The sequence below is a fragment of the Triticum aestivum genome, chromosome 7B (assembly GCF_018294505.1).
Source record: "Triticum aestivum cultivar Chinese Spring chromosome 7B, IWGSC CS RefSeq v2.1, whole genome shotgun sequence".
Taxonomy (NCBI): Eukaryota; Viridiplantae; Streptophyta; class Magnoliopsida; order Poales; family Poaceae; genus Triticum; species Triticum aestivum.
In genome coordinates this window covers 476,130,498-476,153,796 of record NC_057813.1, presented here as the reverse complement: position 1 = coordinate 476,153,796, position 23,299 = coordinate 476,130,498, and the positions used below count along the sequence as shown (strand labels likewise).

General features: G+C 49.2%; 1 pseudogene; it reads left to right on the top strand.

Annotated features, from left to right (window-relative positions):
- The first annotated feature begins 21,810 nt into the window (after positions 1 to 21,810).
- LOC123158074 (uncharacterized) lies at positions 21,811 to 22,194 on the top strand (annotated as a pseudogene).
- Positions 22,195 to 23,299: the final 1,105 nt, after the last annotated feature.

Here is a 23,299-nt window from a genome sequence, read left to right as displayed (position 1 = left end):
AACGCCCTCCTTGGCTACCCAGCCTTGGCCTAGTTCATGGCAGTGAGTCACCCGGCCTACAACCTCATGAAGATGCCCAGGAGAAGCGACGTCCTCACCGTGGCTGGGGATACAAAGGATGCTTTGTAGGCGCTCAATCTCACCTTCAAGGCTGCCGCAGTGGCGCAGCCCACCAGCGTCGACACCCACAAGGCCAAGGGGGCTGCGCCAACCAAGAAGAAGCAGTTGTTCACCCAAGACAAGGCGGAGACTAAGCAGGTACCAGTCGATGAGGATGGATCCTTCGGCGCCACCTTCACCATAGGCGCCAACCTCGACTCCGAGCAATAGGAGGCTCTAGTGAAATTCTTGCGCGCAAACAAGGAGGTGTTCGCGTGGGAACCCAAGCAGCTAGCGAGGGTCCCAAGGCAGGTGATCGAGCACCACCTGAATGTGTGCCCCAATGTGCACCCCGTGAAGCACAAAGCAAGGTGGCAGTTCATCGAGAAGCAGGCCTTCATCATCCAAGAAACCCACAAGCTAGAAGCTGCGGGAGTCATTCGCAAGGTTCGCTATCTGGAATGGCTAGCCAACCCTGTTGTTGTGCCAAATAAGGGAGGAAAGGAGCGCATGTGCGTCGACTTCACCAACCTCAACAAGGCCTGCCCTCAAGATCCGTTCCTGCTCCCCCGCATCAACCAAATCGTCGACTCCACCGCTGAGTGCGACTTGTTGAGCTTCCTGGATGCCTTCTCGGGCTACCACTAGATCAAGATGGCGGTAGAAGATGTGGAGAAAATGGCTTTCCTGACCCCGTGCAGGGTGTAATGCTACACCTGCATGCCGTTTGGATTGCGCAACACAGGCGCAACCTTTCAGCGACTGATGCATATCGCCTTGGGCCGGCAGCTCGGGAGAAATGCCGAAGCCTACGTCGACGACATCGTGGTGAAGTCTCGGGAGGCCAAGACCCTGATACAGGACCTGGAAGAAACCTTCGCAAGCTTTCGTGAAGTGGACCTGCAGCTTAACCGAGAGAAGTGCGTGTTCGGTGTTCCTTCTGGCAAGCTTCTGGGCTTCCTCGTGTCCCACAGAGGTATCGAGGCTAACCTAGAGAAGGTCAAGGCAATTGAAGACATGAGTCCGCCGCAGACCCTCAGGGAAATGCAGAAGCTCACCAGGCGAGTAACCGCGTTAGGACGGTTCATCTCCAAGATAAGGGAGCTAGCCCTGCCCTTCTTCAAGCTGATGAAGAAGAAGGGTCTGTTCGAATGGACTCAAGAGGCTGACGAAGCATTCCAAGATCTCAAGAAGTACCTGACCAGCCCTCCGACGATGGTGGCTCCACGCCCTCAGGAGCCGTTGGTGCTTTACCTTGCCGCCACACCTTACTCCGCCAGCGCAGCTCTGGTGGCAGTTCGGGAGGAGCGTCAGGTGAAGGGCGCATTTACCACAACCCCGACCACGGCAGCTCAGGGCCAGGGAGGCCTCACGAGGGCCACGACCTCGGCAGATGGGGATCAGCCTCAACAGGAAGGCGCCTCCGAGGCTGAGGGGACCTCCCCAAGCAGTCAGGAGCCAGGGGCTCAAACGCCTCAGGAGGCGCTCGACTCTCCGGAGGATGTGGGCTCCGTCGACGCACCCACTCTCGTCGAGCATCCCATGTATTTCGTTAGCATGGTGCTGCGGGATGCAAGTGCACGGTAACCCATGCCCCAAAATCTCTTGCTCGCGCTATTGGTGGCCTCTCGGAAGCTGCGACACTACTTCCAAGGTCACCCCATCAAGGTTGTCTCAGCCTACCCATTGGAGAGGGTGCTCAGGAGTCCTAACTCTGCTGGAAGGGTCGCCGAATGGAACATCGAGCTGCAAGCATTTCAGTTAGAGTTCAGCACGACCAGAGTCGTCAAAGGAGCCGCACCTGCAGATATTGTGGCACAATGGACAAAGGCGCCAGGGCTCGAAGCAGGAGAAGATCAATTGCTTTCCCCAGGAAGCGAGGCACCAGACGGCTGGGTTATGGACTTCGATGGAGCATTCTCGCGACATGGCGCAGGGGCAGGCGCAGTGCTTATATCCCCCACTCAGGACAAGCTCTACTACACCGTGCATCTCTGTTTCTAGCGGGGCGAAAATATTTCCAACAACATAGATGAATGCGAGGGCCTCATAGTAGGCTTAAAGGCAGCAGCCGCACTGGGGGTGAAGCGCCTCATCATCAAGGGTGACTCACAGCTCCTCGTCAACTTCTCCAACAAAGTATACGAGCCCAAGGACGAGCACATGGAGGCGTATCTTCCAGAAGTGCGCAAGATAGAAAAGCAGTTTTTGGGGCTGGAGCTGTAGCATGTGCCTCGTGGCACCAATCAGGAGGCTGATGACATCGCCAAGAGGGCATCAAGGTTGCTACCTCAGGAGCCTGGCGTTTTCGAAGAACGACTCTTCAAGCCCTCAGAAGCACCATCACTATCAAGCACAACACAACCTCGGGAGGAGCTCCCTCAACCGCCTGCCTCGGGAGCCCCGGCCTATGGCTCGACCTCAGGAGCGCGCTTTCTCCTGGCGCTAGATCCTCAAGAAGGATGCTAGACTGCGGAGCTCAAGAATTACCTGATGCAATGGAATCTACCAGAGAAAGAAGAGGACGCAGAACACGTGGCCTGGCAGGCCACGGCCTACTGCATCCAAGACGAAGAGCTCTACCGAAAGCGGCCCAATGGTGTTTCCCTGCATTGCATCTCCAGGGAACAGGGGAAGGAGTTGCTGGCAGACATTCACAATGGAGACTGTGGGCACCACTCATCATCACGGACCCTCTTCGGCAAGGCGTTTCGCAGCTGGTTCTATTGGCCTACACCACTCAACGACGCAATCGAGCTGGCGAAGGCTTGCGAAGCCTGTCAATTGCTTGCCAAGCAGATTCATCAGCTAGCTCAGGGCCTGCAGACCATTCTGCTCTTCTGGCCGTTCATGGTATGGGGGTTGGACATTTTGGGCCCGTTTCCGAGGGCGCCAGGGGGCTATCGCTATCTCTACGTCGCCAGTGACAAGTTCACCAAGTGGGCTAAGGTGGAAGCTGTCCGCACCATCCCAGCTGGCTCCGGAGTCAAGTTCATCAAGGGCCTCGTGAGCCAATTCAGGGTGCCTAATCGCATCATCACAAACAACGGTTCACAGTTCACTAGCAATCTCTTCAAAACATATTGTGCTAACCTTGGAACGCAGATATGATATGCCTCAGTGGCACAACCTTGGAGCAATGGCTAGGCTGAACGCGCCAATGCAGAGGTCCTAAAAGGCCTCAAAACCAGGACCTTCAAGAAAAAGCTGGAGCCCTGCGGCAGGGGCTGGCACGACGAGCTCCAGTCCGTGCTATGGTCTATCCGCACTACCACCACCAAGTCGACCGGCAAAACCCTGTTCTTCCTCGTCTACGGAGCGGAAGCGGTCCTCCCTCACGGGGTCAGGCATCGCTCCGTGCGGGTCCTGGCATTTGACGAAGCGCAGTAGGATGCCATGCGGGGGATGGATCTTGTGCTGGGGGAGGAACACCGTCGGGAGGCCGCACTTCGAGCGGCAAGATACCAGGAGGCGCTGCGGAGGTACCACTGCCGCAACATCCACCCCAGGACTCTCGAGGTAGGTGACCTCGTGCTCAGGCAGGTGCTCTCCAGGGAAGGGCTGCACAAGCTCTCGCCCATGTGGGAGGGCCCGTTCAAGGTTGTTCATGTTTCCAGACCTGGCGCCGCATGCTTGGAAACCCGGGAGGAGGCGCCCATCCCGAACACGTGGAACATTCAACACCTCCGGAGATTCTACCCTTGAAGTAAGGCCCAGTGCCTGTAAAGAAGGCCCGGCGCCTGTGAGGAAGGGCCCAGTGCCTACAAAGAAGGCCCAGTGCCTGTGAAGCTCATCTCCCCAAGAAAAGGACCGGTGCCTGTGAAGAAGGCCAATGCCTATGAAGCTCGCTGCCCGTGACACTCTCATGTAATAATGAGTTGGGACTGTACAAGCCCCCGAGTCTCCGGAGTGCCGCCCTTGGGCCTCGGGGGCTCCCGCCCACACCCAGTGGCAGCACTTAGCTCCGCACTGGTGAGAAGACGTCGAAGACCAGATTAGGTGCCGGACGCGGCTTTTCATTTGCTTTCTGCGGTTGGCTTGTTCACACGTTGTTCGAAGCTTTATTGGAGTTGCTTTTAGTCTTGTTTGCCGTCCCCAGCTCGTGATTCTTTGTCTTTGTTTTTTGCCTGACTTGTCGTCTGCTTCGCAAGCCTCGCGAGGGGGCTGCGCGGGCGCCCTTGCGAGTACCTTCTTGCCTAATTTTTCACGAGACTTCCTCACTCAAGTTCACAGCAGGAGCACCCCTCCCGGTCCATGCCCCACGGGCATTGCAACGCGTACACAGGACCTGAGCTGGTCACCCTCATGACAAAGGTTCGAAAGCTATCCTCTCGGCTAAATTTTGCAGACTCCAAGACGCCCGGCGAGGCCCCAGGCAGGTACCTTGCGAGGCGAAAACGACAGCGAGCCCCTCGAGCTAAGTTGTTCCTACGCATAAGCACGCAGCCGCAACACCACGACACATCATGGGAATAATAGAGATTGCATAATAATTGAGGGAATAGTCCAGCACGCCCCCATGGGGCTCCATACTTCTCTCTCTCTCTCTAAGAAGGAAAAGGAGATGAACAAAATAAAGGCAATATGCCCGACGACGGCTCGTGAGGGGGGATTCGCATCGCCCTCCTGAGCTCAATCGAACTCCTTCTCACGCTTCACCGAGGCATGACGGCGGGATGACTCGCTACCACCCTCGAAGCGGGCACGACGGCGTGGTGGTTGGTCACGGCCACTGCTGGAGGAGCTTTCACCGAAGGGGGAGCCGCTGAAGCTTGGCGAGCTGCGGGCGCCACCGGCGGCGGGGTCGCCTTCGTCCTCCTTGCGACTGTCTCCAAGTCCCAGCACCTGATCGCCATCATCGTATTCAGGGCATCACCCGACACGGCGGCCGTCTTCTCTGAACACCCTCACGTAGAGGGTCGCGTCGCCGTCAAACTTGAAGTGCAGGGTGCACCGCCGGCCTAGGCCGCACGCACGGGCAAACGTCTGCCAGGCGCGGGCCAAGGCTATGTTCCCGGCGACGGAGGTCTCCACAGAGTCCCAAGAAGCCCTGCTGCAGCAGCCGTCTGCCTGGTGCCAGAGGCTGCCAGTGGTGCCAGCCGGGAGTTCGCTGGTGAAGAAGCGGGGAAGCTAGAGCCAGTTGCCAGACGGATCCGCCGCCCACACGACAAACTCCGGCAGCACCTCTGCCGAGTGGAAGCGCGGCCTGGGATGCTGTGCGGACACAACGCACCTTCCCTCACGCACCGGGCAACCGTCACCGCGTGAAGGACCACTGCCACGACCACGAGGAGCAACCGCAACAGTCGCGGGGTGCTTACAGGGGCGACCACGACCGCACTTGGACGGAGGGGAGCCAGGCCCTTCCCGACAAGCCTTTCCCTTCTCCGCGGCCGAGAACCTCTTCGTCGGCACCATGGGACACGGCGGGCGACTGGAGCAGGGAGGAAGAAGAAGCAAGCGGGGGAAGGGAGATGTGCAACGGGGGCCTGCGCCCCCCCCCACATTTATAACCCAAGGGAGACCAGCCGTCGGCCTCCACAATCGTAGGTAATAATGACTCTTTTTGCATGCAGTAGAGACTCGTCAAATCGGGAAGTTGCCGAGGCAGCATGGGGAAGTGGAGACGCCCACGTCCAATAAACCGCCATGCAGCGACCAAGGCCGCAGTTTGTTGGGGCCAAGTCCGAGCGTGCCTTTCGCTTTGCTGCTAAGCCAAGTGCAAGCATGCCTTTGGCCCGGGGGCTACTGTCGGTGTTCTGGGAACAGGGGTCCCAAGACTTGCCTGCCTGCGGCCTATGGCGTGGCTCAAGGGGTGGCCCAGTACGGCCCATCTTCATCAACTCAAGATCAAGACCCTCGCGGGGGGCCAAGCTTCGCGGTGCGGACGGTGCAAGGCTTCCTCAGGAATGGCCTCACCAGGCCGGCTCGCGAGGAGACGGAGAGATCAAGGCAAGGGTGCCTCGCGAGGTGCTCGTGACGCAAGCCATGACGATCGAGACCAGGCGGGCGCCAGACGGACGCCGGCCTCTGCAGTGTCCTTGTTTCCTCTTTGTTGCAAAGGGGGCAAGCGCAAGCGCAGAGTACCGAGGCATCAAGCAAAGGTTACCATTTTGGTGCAACGAGACCAAGACCAGCAGAGCGGCAGGACAAAGGTCACCGTGGAGCCCAAGACGACGTTATCGCCAGTGCCTTTAGCAGCCGAAGACCAACTTTAGTCAGGACAACTTGTACTAGATGTTCCCCTTCAAAATGGCCGTTGTTGGCGCCCTTCCCGCTCAATATTTGGGAAGAGGACCAGGGCCTCTTTATATAGAGATAGCCACCACAGTAGAAGGCAGCCAGATCTCACCTAGAGCCGACAGAGACAGAGCAATCCCTCCCCAAGCACATCACCACAAGAACAACCCTCGCGAGGTTGTTCTTCCTTTGTACTGTTCATCATCAGCCCCTAAGGCAATCCACCACACCACATACTGGATTAGGGTATTACACCACAACGGTGGCCCGAACTAGTATAAACCTTGTGTCCCTCCTATTGTTCATCGTGTAGCTAGATTCTCAGCGAGGCGTTGGGACGTGGAGTGGTAGGGGGAAGATCTTTGCGCGCACCCCAGAGTTCGAACCTTAAGGGTTTTGCTGGATCCCGATATCCGACAATAACAGACAAGGTTCGGATAATTAGACACAATCCAAACTACTATTAAACACTAGCTGGGGCAACTATTTCATGCCTGGATCTAATTTGGGCTGGACACAAGATGGGCCTTGCCGTGAACATCATCGAGTACGTCCCGCAGCAGCTCAATCCTGTGAACCTTCATGAAGACAACCTTGTGGCCTTGCCACTGATAAACTTGTTTGTGGAGGCATGCCACGTCATCTTCCTGTGTAAGCTTGGCAAGAACAGTATGCCTCACAAACGAAGGAGTAGCTTTGAACTTCTTGTGCTTCAGTACACGCTGGACAACACGCCTGACAATAGTGAGGCTGGAATACAACTCTTCATTGGTATAACCGCAAATGGCTTCCAGGATCCAACAGCCTAAGAACTCTGTTTTCCCAGTGCGTATATTCAGGTCATCCGCCTCATAGCGAGTGACATGTACAAGCACACAATCCTTGTCTGCATCAGGGCTCTAATTGAAACATAAACAAATTCTGAATTACTTTTCAGTATAAGAAGCACAAGTTATTTAAACCACTATGTATAGCATGACATCGAAGCTAATAAAATTTTGCATTATTAATCACCACATACTTAGATGAAAAACCATAATCGAGATCGGCAAAGAAGAAAATCACCTTGGGCAGCTCAGCAGGGGGGCACACATCCTCGAAGGGGGAAAACTACTCCTGCAGTGCCACGGGGGCTGTAACCTCAAACGGGGCGTTGACCATCTCAGTAGTGGCCTTGAGCATATCAGGGGTCAGCTCGGTGGCTGCCTCCATCTTCTTGGAGCTCTCTGTCTCGTCGGGATCAGCCTCCCGCGTCTGCTCCAATATCGACAAATCTTTGCCTGGTTCTCCTTGGTCCATCATGAAACTGACGAATACTAGGAGACCACTGAAAGGAGAACAAAATTGCAATGACAATGAAACAAAAAAGAGAGTGAGGATCAGTTACTGCTTTGCAAAAGTTCTTTTTTTCTGAACGAAAATATACCAACATCACGGATCCGCTTACCTTCCCTTTGTTGGGAGAGAAGAACAGTGGAAGATGCGAGTGTTGCCTTTCTTGAAGACGGTGAGGGAGAAGGGGATTCAGTGAAGAGTGAAATGATGGTTGCTTCGTCCGTCAAACTTAGACTACGGGGAGGTGGGGTTTTGTGATACGACGGCTCGTTACTGCTGTGCTACGACCGGGGTGACTCTCTGCCTGCATACTTCCTTCTAATTTGGTGGATGGCATTTGGGCCTGCACGCTGCATGGCCCGCATGTCGGTGAACAAAAGTATAACATCATTCAGTACAGGGAGACATTTCAATGACCTAGGAGGAGCCAGAAGCGGTAGAGTGTCTCCACTGTACTAGTAGTAATTGTTTTTCTGGGTAGCTGTAGAGTGTCTCCACTGTACTAGTAGTAATTGTTTCTCTGGGCCCAAGACAAAACAACCCATCCACACTAGTAAATAGTAAAATCAATTCAAAATCCCTATATTTACTGAATGAGAGGCGCTACCCACACCCAGCACACCGCCCCCCCCCCCCCAAAAACCTGGGTGCTCTTCTACCTCCTCGCTTGCACCCACCTCAGAGCATTACCAGTAGAACCCTCAAACCCTTATAGCAGTTTTAAGGGTTGAGAAGTGCCAGTTTTTGAAACTATTAAGGGTTGAAAAACAGGGGCAAAGACTAGAACCCTCAAACCCAACCCTTAAACTGCTTTAAGGGTTGGATTTGAGGGTTCTAGTCTTTGCCTCAACCCCAATCTTTAAAATTGTCATTTCATATATCACACATTTCATCATATGACATATCACAAATTCCATCACATTTGACATAAAACAATAATCATTCTAGTTATTATTACAACACCGAATAAAACAATAATCATTCAAATTATTACAACAATGTTTGAGCAAATTACACTAATTCAAAGATACATCATGGGCCAATGCGCCGCCCATCCAACTGCCAGTGGTGCTCTACTAGATCATCCCGGAGCCAACCATGAGTGGTTGCATCCTCAATCTCATGATGTGCTTGAAGAAAAGCGTGTATGCGAGAAGGGTTTCTTTCCGGTTGCACACGGGTACCAACATTGTCATAGAAACAAGGGAGGTTTAACGCTCTCTCATCCTCTAGGATCATGTTGTGTAGAATCACACAACATTTCATGATGTTCACCAAGGTTTTTTTGTCCCAAAACCGAGCTGGACCACGAACTATGGCAAACCTTGCTTGCAAAACATCGAAAGCTCACAAGAGTTGCCCATTCGGGATAGATGCCATCGGTGAGATAGTATCCCATTGAGTACTCATTGTCCATGATTTTGTAGTTGCAAGCTGGAACAGGGAGGAGGCGCGACTGGGGCGGGGAGGAGGACGCGCGGCCGGGGCAGGGAGGCGGAGGGGCGGCCGGGGATGGAGCGTCGGGGCGCGGCGCGGCGGGAGGGCGGCTGGGCAGGGCGGCCGGAGGCCGGCGGCGGCCGGATCTGGGGAGGGGGAGCTGAAAAATCCCTCCCACGCGTCGTTGGAGAGGGAACCGGGTCGGGGAGGGGTTGGGCTGGCCAACCCCTGTTTTTACAGGCTGGGAAGGAGAATAGGGGTTGAGCCCCTAAAATTTTTTGAGGGTTTAAGGGTTAAGGGGTTCTATTCTTTGGGAATTTTTTGTCTCAACCCGTAAAAAGCGGTTATTTTGAGGGTTTGAGGGTTTAGGGGTACTACTAGAAATGTTGTCACGTCAGCTCGCTCCACTCGTACCCCCAAATTCCTCACCTCACTCCTGTAGAAAACCCCAGCTCCGCTTCTTCCTAACTACTACAAAAAAAACCCAGCTCCCCTTCTTATTCACTCGCACCACAACTAGGCTTGTCATTCGTTACTCTGCTCAAATCCGTGAGCGCGACGCGATGCCCTCGACGAAAATGGAGTCGGCTGACCCCAGCGCCAAGAAGATGAGGCTCCCACCAGCGGCGATGCCTGTTGTAGATCCCGCACCCGTCTGCGCGGGGAGAAGCGGCGACCCCACCCACACCGGATCCCAAGAACCCGTAGAATCTCGGGTGGACCGCATCAGCAATCTCCCGGACGCCGTCCTTGGGGAGATCATCTCGCTTCTCCCCACCAAGGATTGCTGCCACACCCAAGTACTCTCAATTCGGTGGCGCCCTCTATGGCGCGCCATGCCCCTTAATCTCAACTGTCGTCAGCTATCTCTCTTCAATGATTTTGAAATCCCCAGTGCCATCATCTCCTCCCACCAGGGCTCTGTTCAAAGCCTCTGCATCCCGTCATGCTACCTGAGCAAGCATACCATGCCCTGCACGGTGGACGCCTCGTTGAAATCCCTTGAATTCACAGAACTACTGCTGCTTGAGTTCTACTATTCCCCTGGAAATCACATACCACATACCGAACGCCATGAACTTGTGCCCTCAGCACTGATTTTCATCTTGCTGTTTTCCTCCTCTCTCCACACCACCACCTTTGTGTTGTGCTACCTACCAGACAATCTGGTACTAAACCTTCCACTCCCATTTCTCAAGAAACTTTCACTTGTGCGGGTTCGTATATCGGAGGCCTCATTGCAAAACATCATCCACTCCAGTTGCCCTGCCCTGGAGTGCTTGGTGCTTGTTTTCACAGTTAGAATCGGTTGCCTCCAAATAAAGCCGCCTAACCTTGTAAGAATTGGAATTTCTTTTGACGGAAGGCAGCTCATCATCCAAGATGCCCCTTCACTTCAAAGGTTGAACCTTTATTCTAGTTATTCACCATTGCAAATAACCGTCCTCCCGGCGCCTAAACTGGAGACCTTGGGTGTAATACATGATCTCTATGCTCATTTCAATATGGTGTTTGGCTCCACAGTTCTTCAGGTACTTTATATTATCATCTACACTTGTAACCATAAGCTGCATTTTAAATTTTTGCACATAAGTTATATATCATCTTGGAGTACACATTTTGTACTAATATTATGTTCTATGCTCAATGAAGAGTTTCTCCATGGATGGCCTATCAATGGTGTTGGATTCTGTCAAGATCTTATATATCCAAATGAATACTTTTCTTCTGAACAAGATTATTGGCTTGCTGCAATGATTTCCATGTCTGGAGAAGTTGTATATAAAGGTGATAATTTCACGCACATTGGAAGCCCGCATATAGTGTACTAGAATTAACCATTTAGCTGTTGCTCTTTCGACACTCTTTTTTTAGACCTTAACTGTTTTCAATCATCATGTCTATTTAGGCAACAAGACGGGGTAAGAAAGTTATAACCAATCGGTGGATTCATAAGCATCGGGATTTTCTCACTTCTCATGAGATTTGATTGAAGACAATAACGCTAGAACGATATGTAGCCAACCATGCAAACACTAGATTTGTCACATTCTTCCTGCTGAATGCGAGGTTACTATTGTCCATCAGGCTTAAGTTTATCAGCAGCATGGTTTTGACGGATGGGTATGTCGAAGAGAAAAGAAGGAGTTTCAGGTGGGCAAAAGAGCTTCTGAACGTGCCGGGCTTCTATTTACAACATATTGTGGTCATAATCCAGTAAATTTAACGACCCAGGATGTTCATTCTATGGACCTGACCGATCCATTTGACTGTGACTGCCGAAAATAGTGCTGGAGTTAGATGTTGTTGCCCTTTTCATCTGGGTTTTTTTGTAAACCTGATGAACAATTAACCCTCGTGCTTTTGTATAGTTTGTAAGCTGGAGTAAGATGTTCCTGCCCTTTTCAACTCGGCTGTGACTGTCATATTTTCTTTGAAACAAGGCAAATGGCTTGCCATTCAGTTAATTTAGAGTGAAATATTGTAACAAATCCCAACCAAGGGAAATAACATCACTCTCGCCGGCTGCTTGAGCTCACTATGCATTATAGAAGCCCAGTGATAAGCCCCCTCCAGCACCCACAAACTTATTTTGAACTAGCACATCAAATGGGCTGTAAATTTTCATAGGAAAGGCTGCATGACCATGACAGATTTGGATTCTGACATTTGGGACTCACGAGGAAATAGCCTATCCAAGGTGGTGTTGATTTACTAGCTAGTCAACAAACGATTCTGCCTACTAGCCGTTGGACTGACATCCAACATCTGCCGTGTATCTTCTATCTCTTGTCTTCTTCTTCCTCCAGCCGCTCAAACCAAACCACCCCGTCGGCTCCGCCTGCTCCCGCATCCCATGGCTGGCTTAGCCTCCACCGCCCTACTGTATGTACCCTCCAATGTTGGCTAGTCCCTCCCTCTATTCCCCCACGTGTCCTGTTATTCTTCGGCGACGTCAGCCCCAAGATGCACACGCACCTGAACCAGTCAACCTTCATATTCCCCTCCGCCTGTGAGTGGACTGGCGCATCTTCCACGGCTCCTGTTCATTCCGTCCGAGGCCTCACCGTCGTCCTCCGCCTTGTGGCCTTGGTTTAAACATCGTGCACGGTCTGCCGCCCTCTTGGTTGTCAACATCTTCAACAACCGAGAGGACCAAGGAGATGACTGTACGTGAAGAGGATGACAGTAGGGACCCACCAGCGTCATGGTAGTACGCAAGCAAGTGCCTCTATATTACAAGCCCAAAAATATGGTTCCTCCTAATGGTTGGACATCTGGGGCTCACGCCATTGTCAACGTAGTCAATAAACGAGAGAATTACACTACGAGCGGCTGACACTAGGGACCCAGCAGGTCGCGCAGTTTTTTTTTGAGGAACATGCAATTGTTATTTATACTAGTTTTAGCGATGGATCAGGGTAACAACAGGGCTGTGCGGGGGCTGTGGCCCGTCTAGCCAGGGTTTTATTTATGTTTATGACATCATGAGCCCAGTTGTGTTTTTTTCTTGTTCAAAATGGCTAGCCCACTTCTATTTTTTAAAGAAATACCAAAACAAGGCCTACTTGTTTTGTCGGCCCTGCTAGGCTGCAAATCTTTCAAGACGAGGAGAGTTTCATTCGGTTTGCCCAGAAATGGGTTGTACATTTTTAAAACACATCAAACCGGGAATTAGTTTCAATTTTTTTCATTACAAGATTTTAAATTCCCTTGATTTTTATGCATAGACAATTATTTGGATTTTATATTTATATAAATTATTTTTCAAAATAGTTTGAATGTGAATCGATATTTCTGGATTAAAAACAGTTGGCCGCACCGAAATATGCAAAATATCGTATACTTTTTAACCGTGGCCACAATATGGGGTGTAATGCTAACAAAAAGAAGATGGGCTCCAAAAAAAATCTTAAGAATTAGCAAATGGGCTGTACATTATTAGAAATAATGGCAGATGGGTTGTATGTTGTTTTCCACAGATTTGAGGCTGACTTGTGCGCCTACTATAGGTTGACGCGTACGCTTTCATAAAAAAAGGTTGATGCACACGCAACGCCCTATCAACTTAGTCAACACACGAGAGCAGTGAATGTTGGATGTCCTTCCAACGACTGTCGTGCTTCTTGAATCTTTGCTGTTCATGCTCCGGCCGCTTAAACAAGCACCGGTGGGACTGCCTGCTCCCTCCTCCCGCGGGCGGCTATGCTGCCGCGCAGGCCTCACGGCTCCACCGTACTGCCATCGTTGGCCTAGCCATCCCTCTACTCACCCACACCTACTGTTATTCTCCGGGGATGGTCGACGAACCAGTAAACCCTTGTACTCCTTCGCGTGGGAAACAACTGCCGAGTATTCCCTGGCTCTTTGTCGTTCCCTTCCTAGGCCTCGCCGTCGTCCACCGCCTTGGTGCTCTCGGCACGGCCTGGTCAACATGGTCAATGAACGACATCCATTGGAAGTGGACTGTACATGGAGAGGCTGACAGCTGGGTCCATGGCCGCACGCAAGGAAATGCCTCCTTATTACGCGCAAAATAATGATTCCTCCACCTGACAGCTAAGATCCACAGGAAGGGCCTCTGTATTTCGCAAAAAAAGCGTTCCCCCCATTGACAGGTCGGACCCACCAGCTATATCTTCGCACACAAGGAAGTGCCTCCTTATTACGCCCAAAAAAATGAATACCCCCTGCTAGCTGGGACCCACCATATTGTTGGGTTGACTTGTGGGCCTACTAAGTTGACGAGGACAGACGGCTTTGTCAATTAGGCAATACTCTAGTGACTGCATGATGTCCATCCAACAGCCATAGTGCTTCTTCAACCTCTGGTCTTCTTGCTCCAGCCGCCCAAAGCAGCACCGGTCGTGCTCCCTGCTCCTGCCTCCCGTGGCCGGTTGTGCTACAATGGAGGCCTCACCGCTCCCATACTACTCCCACCACTGGCCAGGCCATCCCTCCACTCACCCACACCCCCTGTTATTCTGCGGCGACGGCAGCCTCACACCGCAGCCGAACCAATGTTCCCTCGTACTCTTCTATGCGTGGGCATCCACTGCCGAGTCTTCCCCAGCTCCACGTCGTCCCCTTCCTAGGCCTTGCCGTCGTCCATCGCCGTGGTGCTCTCTGCGCGGCATGGTCAATGTGGTCAATGACCGACTTCCATTGGAAGAGTACTATACATGGAGAGGCTGACAGCTGGGTCCACGGCAGCCGCAAGGAAGTGCCTCCTTATTACACGGAAAATTATTATTCCTCCATCTGACAGCAAGGACCCACCGGACGGGCCACCGTATTTTGCAAAAAAAATGTTTCCCCCCTAACTACTAGGACCTACCAGCTACATCTTCGCACGCAAGGAAGTGCGTCCATACTACGGGCAAAAAAAATGATTCGCCCCCTGACTGCTGGGACCCACCACCTACATCTTCGCACGCAAGAAAGTGCGTCCAGGCAAAAAAATGATTCGCCCCCCTGAGTGCTGGGACCCACCAGCTACATCTTCGCACGCAAGGATGTGCCTGACAGTCGGGACCCACCCGGTCGAAGCATACGTAGCGTTGTCATTCTGGTCGCGAATGTGTACGTACATACTGGTGGATGTAGAGGCGCGCATGTGTCGTAGTAGAGGCGCACACGTAGCATGTACACGTACGTACAGAGGCTAGTGTGCAAGAAAGAAAATGCGGCCACGTATGTGTACATACGGGCGGGGTCTCGAACGCCTACTCGCGCATACGTACGGCCAGGGCTCGTGTACATGGCTGGATCGGAACGGAGAAACAGCGTCGTGGTCGTGTTCATGGGGAGCCAACTGGCTGGGTTGGAACGGAATGCATCGTCATGTTCATCGGGAGGGCTTGGACGGAACAGGTGATGGAAACGAGTCCTCGCGTACCGCAGAACAGAGGAAACGTCCTTCTGTTCGACCGGACACGTTTGAAACGGGATCCTATTCCTCGGGAGGTGGTCTGGTGTACCGCAAAACGGATGAAACAGACTTGTGTTGGACCTCCTACGGTCAAAACAGGGTCCTGTTGATTGGGAGGGGTGTGGTGTACCGCAAAACGGACGAAACAGACTTGTGTTGGAGCGCTACGGTCGAAACGGGGGTCCTGTTCATCGGGAGGGGTGTGGCGTACCGCAAAATAGGACTCCACGGGATACTGTTCATCTCCACCGTTAACCTCCTCCAGCCTCCACGGGCTACTGTTCATCCATCGTCGATCTCCTCTAGCCTCCACCTGCGACTGTTCATCCATGGGCTCCTGTTCATCCAGCCTCCACCGCGTGCTACTCCACCGACTACTATTCAACCAGCCCTCTCCACGGGCTCCTATTCAACCACCCCTCCACGAGCTACTGTTCATCTAGCCCTCCACGGGGTCGTCCTGTTCATCCAGCCCTCCACGGGGTCCTGTTCATCCAGCCCCAACCGACTCGATCGATCAGGGTCCTATTCATCTAGAGGCAATGCCACGTGGTCCTGTTCGTCCACCCCCACCACTCACTGTTCATCCAACCTCACCCCCCCCCCCGCAACACTCACTGTTCATCCAAACCACCCAGCAATGCTCACTATTCATCCAGAGGCAGCATCGATTTGCTTCAGTTAGCAACAGTAGCGAAGGAATCGCTCGATCGCTCGGGTTCAGTAACGCATAGCCTGTAGTGCAATCGCTCGGGTTCAGTTAGGCGACGCCTCGCTCGGGTTCAGTTAGAGCCCAATGCCTCGCACACTAGCGCGTACGTGTATGAGAGAAACACGCATCGCTCGGCCCCGACAACCCACCGTAACCGGGAACTCCCTGAAATTTTCCTCGCCCTTGCTTCTACCACGGTTTTTTCCATCATGGACGACCCAAAGAATGTCATGCAGCTGCATCTCCTGCCCGCACTACAAGAAATATGTCAACTAGTGACCTTCTATCAGTGACCCTAGAAGAATTGGTCATAGATCTATGACCATTTGAGACCAATTGGTCAAAAGCTGTTCGGGGGGCTCCAAACCCTAAACCATTGCGACCATTTTGCTCAGAAAGGTCATAATTTCCTTACACGAAATGGTCATAAAGCAAACAGTGCTGATCCACTGCCTTATTTCTAGTTGTTAACGACCAATAGAGATGGTCATAGCCTTGTAGATTGTGGTGGGTTGTGATGACTAGGCGCCATCTCATCAGTTTTGCCTATGTGTCATGTCCATGTGTTAATTTTTGCCCTCGGTTCTGAAGCAACCTATATTTATGTTATTTCAGAATTCCCAAAAAAATCTCATAAATTGTTTGGATCATATCTTCATCAAATATGTCAAAAACCTTCCTTGCTGAGTTAAAAAATAATTCAACAATATTCATTTTCCTATTTTGTTCAGAGTAGCACTTTGTGAAGGAAGTGTTATTTATATATTCTTGATTTCCCTAAAAATTTGTGAAGACATTCTTCTTAGTATATGATCATCCTCAGCCAAAACTCATGCCCATTGGCCATGTGCATTTCCCGTACCGTTAATCAAACACTTGGCTGCTAATTCATGTTTGAGCATAGTTCGGTCTCCTCATGAGAATCTTATGTTATAATTTTCTTCCTAGCATATACCTGGGGATTGACCAACTCACTAGACATATCTAGGCTTCCCAGAACACATGGCAACACCATGGTCACGCGGTGACCACGCGGCGGGCATGCGAGCTTATGCGCTCTAGAGTTGGGGCCCTCGGCCACCGTCCAAACCTTGATGTCTCGCCATCAAACCATGTATTTGTGATTAAATAGATACTTATTTAACTAGAAATGATTTTTGGAAAAAATAAAGCGCAAACTATGAGGCACCTGCACTTCAAATTTGACCCGCTTCCACCTGAACGAACGGGAATTTGTCTTTTTCACTACAGGTGGATCAAAACTATTGACACCCAACCATTTTGTCAATTGTGCATTATATATTCCCTAGTATTTTATAAAATTGATTAGGTCCAATTTTGCAACAAATATATTGTAGGTCCTTCACAAAAAAACTCATTTTGGGCACTCAAAAAATGGGAAATGTATTTTTCGTCCAAAGATAATGAAAACTCCCTTAGGCAACATTGTTTGTCATTCCAAGATGCACCCTTGTGCATGATATGAGGTCATTTGAACAAACTATGCCATGAATGTGGCAATGAGATTGATCATTTGGCTTGAAAGCCACGACTCTTCACACATGATAGCTCATTTCCGAGAACACTTTTTTAAAATAATTACAGTATTACAGGTTTATTGTTTTCCTGGAAACATGGTCACATGTAATGACACAATGTGGAGGTTTTCCAATTTTTTGATTTTTTTGAATTTTTTATGCCCGTTTCAAAATGCGGTCAAAACGGCGGGCTTGACCATTCCTAGCTAGTGGTTGAATCTTGGAATTTTTTTGGTGTTTCTCTGATTAAATAGATACTTATTTACCTAGAAATGATTTTTGGAAAAAATAAAGAGCAAATTATGAGGCACCTGTAGTTCAAATTTGACCCGCTTCCAACTGAATCAGCAGGAATTTGTCTTTTTCACCAGAGGTGGATCAAAACTTTTGACACCCAACCATTTTTTCAATTGTGCATTATATATGTCCTAGTATTTTATAAAATTGATTAGGTCCAATTTTGCAACAAATATATGGTAGGTCGTTCACAAAAAAACTCATTTTGGGCACTCGAAAGAATGGAAAATGTACTTTTCGTCCAAAGAAAATGAAACCTCCCTTAGGCAACATTGTTTGTCATTCCAAGATGCACCCTTGTGCACGATATGAGGTCATTTGAACAAACTATACCATGAATGTGGCCATGAGATTGATCATTTAGCTTGAAAGCCATGAATCTTCACACATGATCGCTCATTTCCGAGAACACTTTTTTAAAATAATTACCGTATTACAAGTTTATTATTTTTCCTGGAAACTTGGTCACATATAATGACACAATGCGGAGGTTTTCCATTTTTTTAATTTTTTTTGAATTTTTTATGCCCGTTTCAAAATGGGGTCAAAACACCGGGAATGACCGTTCCTAGCTAGTGGTTGAATCTTGGAATTTTTTTGGTGTTTCTTTGATTAAATAGATACTTATGTACCTAGAAATTATTTTGGAAAAAATATAGCAAACTATCAGGCAACTGCAGTTCATATTTGACCCGCTTCCAACTGAATCGGCGAAAATTTGTCTTTTTCACGAGAGGTGGATCAAAACTTTTTACACACAACCATTTGGTCAGTTCTGCATTAAATATTTCGTAGTATTTTATAAAATTGATTTGGTCAAATTTTGCAACAAATATATGGTAGGTCCTTCACAAAAAACTCATTTTGGGCACTCGAAAAAAATGGAAAATGTATTTTTCGTCCAAAGAAAATGAAAACTCCCTTAGGCAACATTGTTTGTCATTCCAAGATGCACCGTTGTGCACGATATGAGGTCATTTGAACAAACTATGCCATGAATGTGGCGATGAGATTGATCATTTGGCTTGAAAGCCACGAATCTTCACACAAGATAGCTCATTTCCGAGAACACTTTTTAAAACTAAATACAGTATTACAAGTTTATTATTTTTCCTGGAAACTTGGTCACATGTAATGACACAATGAGGAGGTTTTCCAATTTTTTGATTTTTTTCTAATTTTCTATGCCCGTTTCAAAATGCTTTCAAAACGGCGGGCTTGGCCGTTCCTAGCTAGTGGTTGAATCTTGGAATTTTTTTGGTGTTTATCTGATTAAATACATACTTATTTACCTAGAAATGATTTTTGGAAAAAATAAAGAGCAAATTATGAGGCACCTGCAGTTCAAATTTGACCCACTTCCAACTGAATCAGTGGGAATTTGTCTTTTTCACCAGACGTGGATCAAAACTTTTGACACCCAACCATTTTGTCAATTGTGTATTATATATGTCCTAGTATTTTATAAAATTGATTAGGTCCAATTTTGCAACAAATATATGGTAGGTCCTTCACAAAAAAACTCATTTTCGGCACTCGAAAAAATGGAAAATGTATTTTTCGTCCTAAGAAAATGAAAACTCCCTTAGGCAACATTGTTTGTCATTCCAAGATGCACCCTTGTGCACGATATGAGGTCATTTGAACAAACTATACCATGAATGTGGCCATGAGATTGATCATTTGGCTTGAAAGCCATGAATCTTCACACATTATAGCTCATTTCTGAGAACACTTTTTTAAAATAATTACCGTATTACAAGTTTATTATTTTTCCTGGAAACTTGGTCACATATTGACACAATGCGGAGGTTTTCCAATTTTTTTGATTTTTTGAATTTTTTATGCCCGTTTCAAAATGGGGTCAAAACACCGGGAATGACAGTTCCTAGCTAGTGGTTGAATCTTGGAATTTTTTTGGTGTTTCTTTGATTAAATAGATACTTATGTACCTAGAAATGATTTTTGGAAAAAATAAATAGCAAACTATGAGGCAACTGCAGTTCAAATTTGACCCGCTTCCAACTGAATCGGCGGAAATTTGTCTTTTTCACGAGAGGTGGATCAAAACTTTTTACACCCAACCATTTGGTCAGTTGTGCATCAAATATTTCCTAGTATTTTATACAATTGATTTGGTCCAATTTTGCAACAAATATATGGTAGGTCCTTCACAAAAAACTCATTTTGGGCACTCGAAAAATGGAAAATGAATTTTTCGTGCAAAGAAAATGAGAAATCTTTTAGGAAACATTGTTTGGAATTCCAAGATGCACCCTTGTGCACAATATGAGATCATTTGAACAAACTATGCCATGAATGTGGCCATAAGATTGATCATTTGGCTTGAAAGCCACGAATCTTCATGCATGATAGCTCGTTTCTGAGAACAGTTCTTTAAAATATTTGCCGTGTTACAAGTTTATTATTTTTCCTGGAAACTTGGTCACATATAATGACACAATGCGAAGGTTTTCCAATGTTTTGAATATTTTTGAATTTTTTATGCCCGTTTCAAAATGTGGTCAAAACGGCGGGCTTGATCGTTCCTGGCTAGTGGTTGAATCTTGGAAAACTTTGGATGTTTCTCTGATTAAATAGATACTTATGTACCTAGAAATGATTTTTTGGAAAAATAAATAGTAAACTATGAGGCAGTCGCAGTTCAAATTTGACCCGTTTCCAACTGAATCGGCAGAAATTTGTCTTTTTCACGAGAGGTGGATAAAAGCTTTTGAACCCAACCATTTGGTAAATTATGCATTAAATATGACCTTGTATTTTAGAAAATTGATTTGGTCCAATTTTACAACAATTATTTGGTAGGTTCTTCACAAAAAAACCTCATTTTGGGCACTCGAAAAATGGAAAACGATTTTTTCGTCCAAAGAAAATGAAAACTTCCTTAGGCAATATTGTTTGCCATTCCAATATGCACCCTTGTGCACAATATGAGATCATTTGAGTAAACTATGTCATGAATGTGGCCAAAAGGTTGATCATTTGCCTTGAATGCCATGAATCTTCACGCATGATAGCTCATTTCTGAGAACACTTATTTGAAATAATTGTTGTATTACAAGTTTATTATTTTTCCTAGAAACTTGGTCACATATAATGACACACTGCAAAGGTTTTCCAATTTTTTGCTTTGTTTTTGAAATTTTTATGCCCGTTTCAAAATGCGGTCAAAACGGTGGGAATGACCGTTCCTAGCTATTCGTTTAATATTGGATTTTTTTGATGATTCTCTGATTAAATATATACTTATGTACCTAGAAATGATTTTTGGAAAAAATAAAGAGCAAACTATGATGCAGCTGTAGTTCAAATTTGACCCGCTTCCTGCTGAAACGGTGTAATTTTGTCTTCTTCACCAAAGGTGTATAAAAACTTTTTACAAGCAACCATTTTGTCAATTGAATATTAAATATGGCCTAATATATGATAAAAATGATTTGCTCCCATTTTGCAACAAATATATGATATGTCATTTAAAAAACTCAATTTAGGCACTCAAAAAATAGAAAATGAATTTTTTGACCAATTTAGATGGTCATAACGTCGTACTGTATTCTGATTGGTCCGTGGACGCATAACGCGGATCATGCATCAAACACCGTCGGATGATCATGGATCCAACGGTAGTCATCAGCCCTTCCACACCATCCCGGAAACCCTAGCTCTGCCCTGTTGTAATTTTACATCCACCCCCCCCCCCGCCTCCTTTCTTTCCCTCGCTCTATTCTCGTCCTCTCCCCTTCCAGATCCGCCCTCGCCGCCACCCGTCCCTCCCCTCGCTCTCCTCGATCCAGATCGCTCCTGCCCTCTGGCATTACGACGCCCCAAAGCGTGTGTGCTCGCCGCGTACTCGATGAGAGGATGGCGCTCCCCACCTCTTCTCCACCTTGCGCCTCGCAGTGGTCACTCCCCGCCTCCCGCGATGGTCACCACGGTGAAGATCCTGCAGCGGCAGCTCTTCATCGACGGCGACTGGCGCGCGCCCGTGCTCGGCCGCCACCTCCCCATCATCAACCCCACCACTGAGGCCTCTATCGGTCCATACCAGATCCATCCATCCTGCTTTCTCTCTGCTTTTCGTTCACCCGTGTTGTTGGGTGCTCATCGGTAGGTTTGTGCAAGAGAGATCCCGGTAGGCACCTCGGAGGACATGGACGCGGCGGTGGCGACTTCCACTCCCAACTTCCCTGACCGGACCGATGGCGACGTTGCAGCTGAACCACATCGCGTGGGAGACCGGTGACATGCGAGGCCTGGTCGCCTTCTACGAGGAGGTGTTGGGCTTCGAGCGCGTCCCAGCGCCCGCCTACTCCGGCTTCCAGGTCGCCTGGCTCCGCCTCCCAGGCTCCCCCGACGTCATGCTCCACATCATCAAGTGCGACCCAGGCGTTGCCGCCCTGGGGGCCGCGCAGGGGGTCGCCGCGCCCGCACAGCTGCCCTGGCGGCACCACCTCGCCTTCTCCGTGGCCGACTTCGACGGGTTCCTCAGCGTGCTCAGGACCCGCGACACCTAGCTGTTCGAGAAGTCCCAGCCCGATGGCTGCACGTGCCAGGTCTTCTTCTTCGATCCCGACGGTGAGTGAGCAATTCCCTCTCGGATCCTGTTTTCTCACCATCCTTTTAGATTTCCACTGTAAGTGCCTTGGCATTTGAGTAATATTGTGTCGAATTGACGAAATTCTGAGAGAGATTCTTAAGTAGGAGAACTGGAACACAAGTCTGCAATTTTAGGAGAGGCTTGAAATGGGAGGGTTATTCAGGTTGGGTTTTCCCGGCTCCTGGGTTTGCCGCCTTACGTTCCGCTATCATCCGGCTAAGGAAGGCCAAAGGAGAACTACTGTGATTGTGCCCTGGTTATTCCGGATGAGCGCCTCAGTAGAGAAAGCCGAAAACTGACCGTCATGATATAGCGAGAGACTGTTCAACCACTCGAAGACTCACCGAAATCCGTAAAGATTCTTCCGCCTTAACGAAGGGCCGTTTCCCGGCCATGTACACACGCGCCCGTATTTGGATGCACGTGGAGGTACCAGCGGCTACATAGTAGCCCCACCATTAGACTCCTATGACTAAGCGAAAGTGTTACAGCTATATAGTCCGGTTGCCTAGTTCGGCGTGCGATCACCTCCTTAATGGACCAAGACATTGGATCAAGTGTGATTATGCATATTTTTTCGCCAACACCCCCGCATTGTCCGCGAGGGGGCTGAAGCCAACGACTGCTATCTTTCAGACTACTTATACATATAAGAATAGCCACAAAGGGAGGACAATCATACTTCCGGGCACAAGTATAAACATAGCCTCATAATTAAACTAAACATTGTTTTCTACAATGATTTGACTTATCACTCGAATAAAACACTCTTCGAGCACTACGCCTCTATTAGGTGGGCACCTTCTATGACTTGCGCCAAGTAGTGCTCGGCCGGATGTTGGACTCCCGCCGAATCCTGGCTCGCTATTACAGTGGCCTCCATATCCGTCCAGTACGCTTTAACGCGGGCTAGAGCCATCCGCGCACCCTCTATGCATGCCGACCTTCTCAGGGCGTCAATCCGGGACACGGCTCCAAGGAATTATTGCACCAAACCAAAGTAGCTGCCCGGCTTAGGCCCCTTCGGCCAAGGATGGTCTATCACAGACCGCATTGCAAATCCGGACAGCCTGTGGAGCTCCGCCATAGCA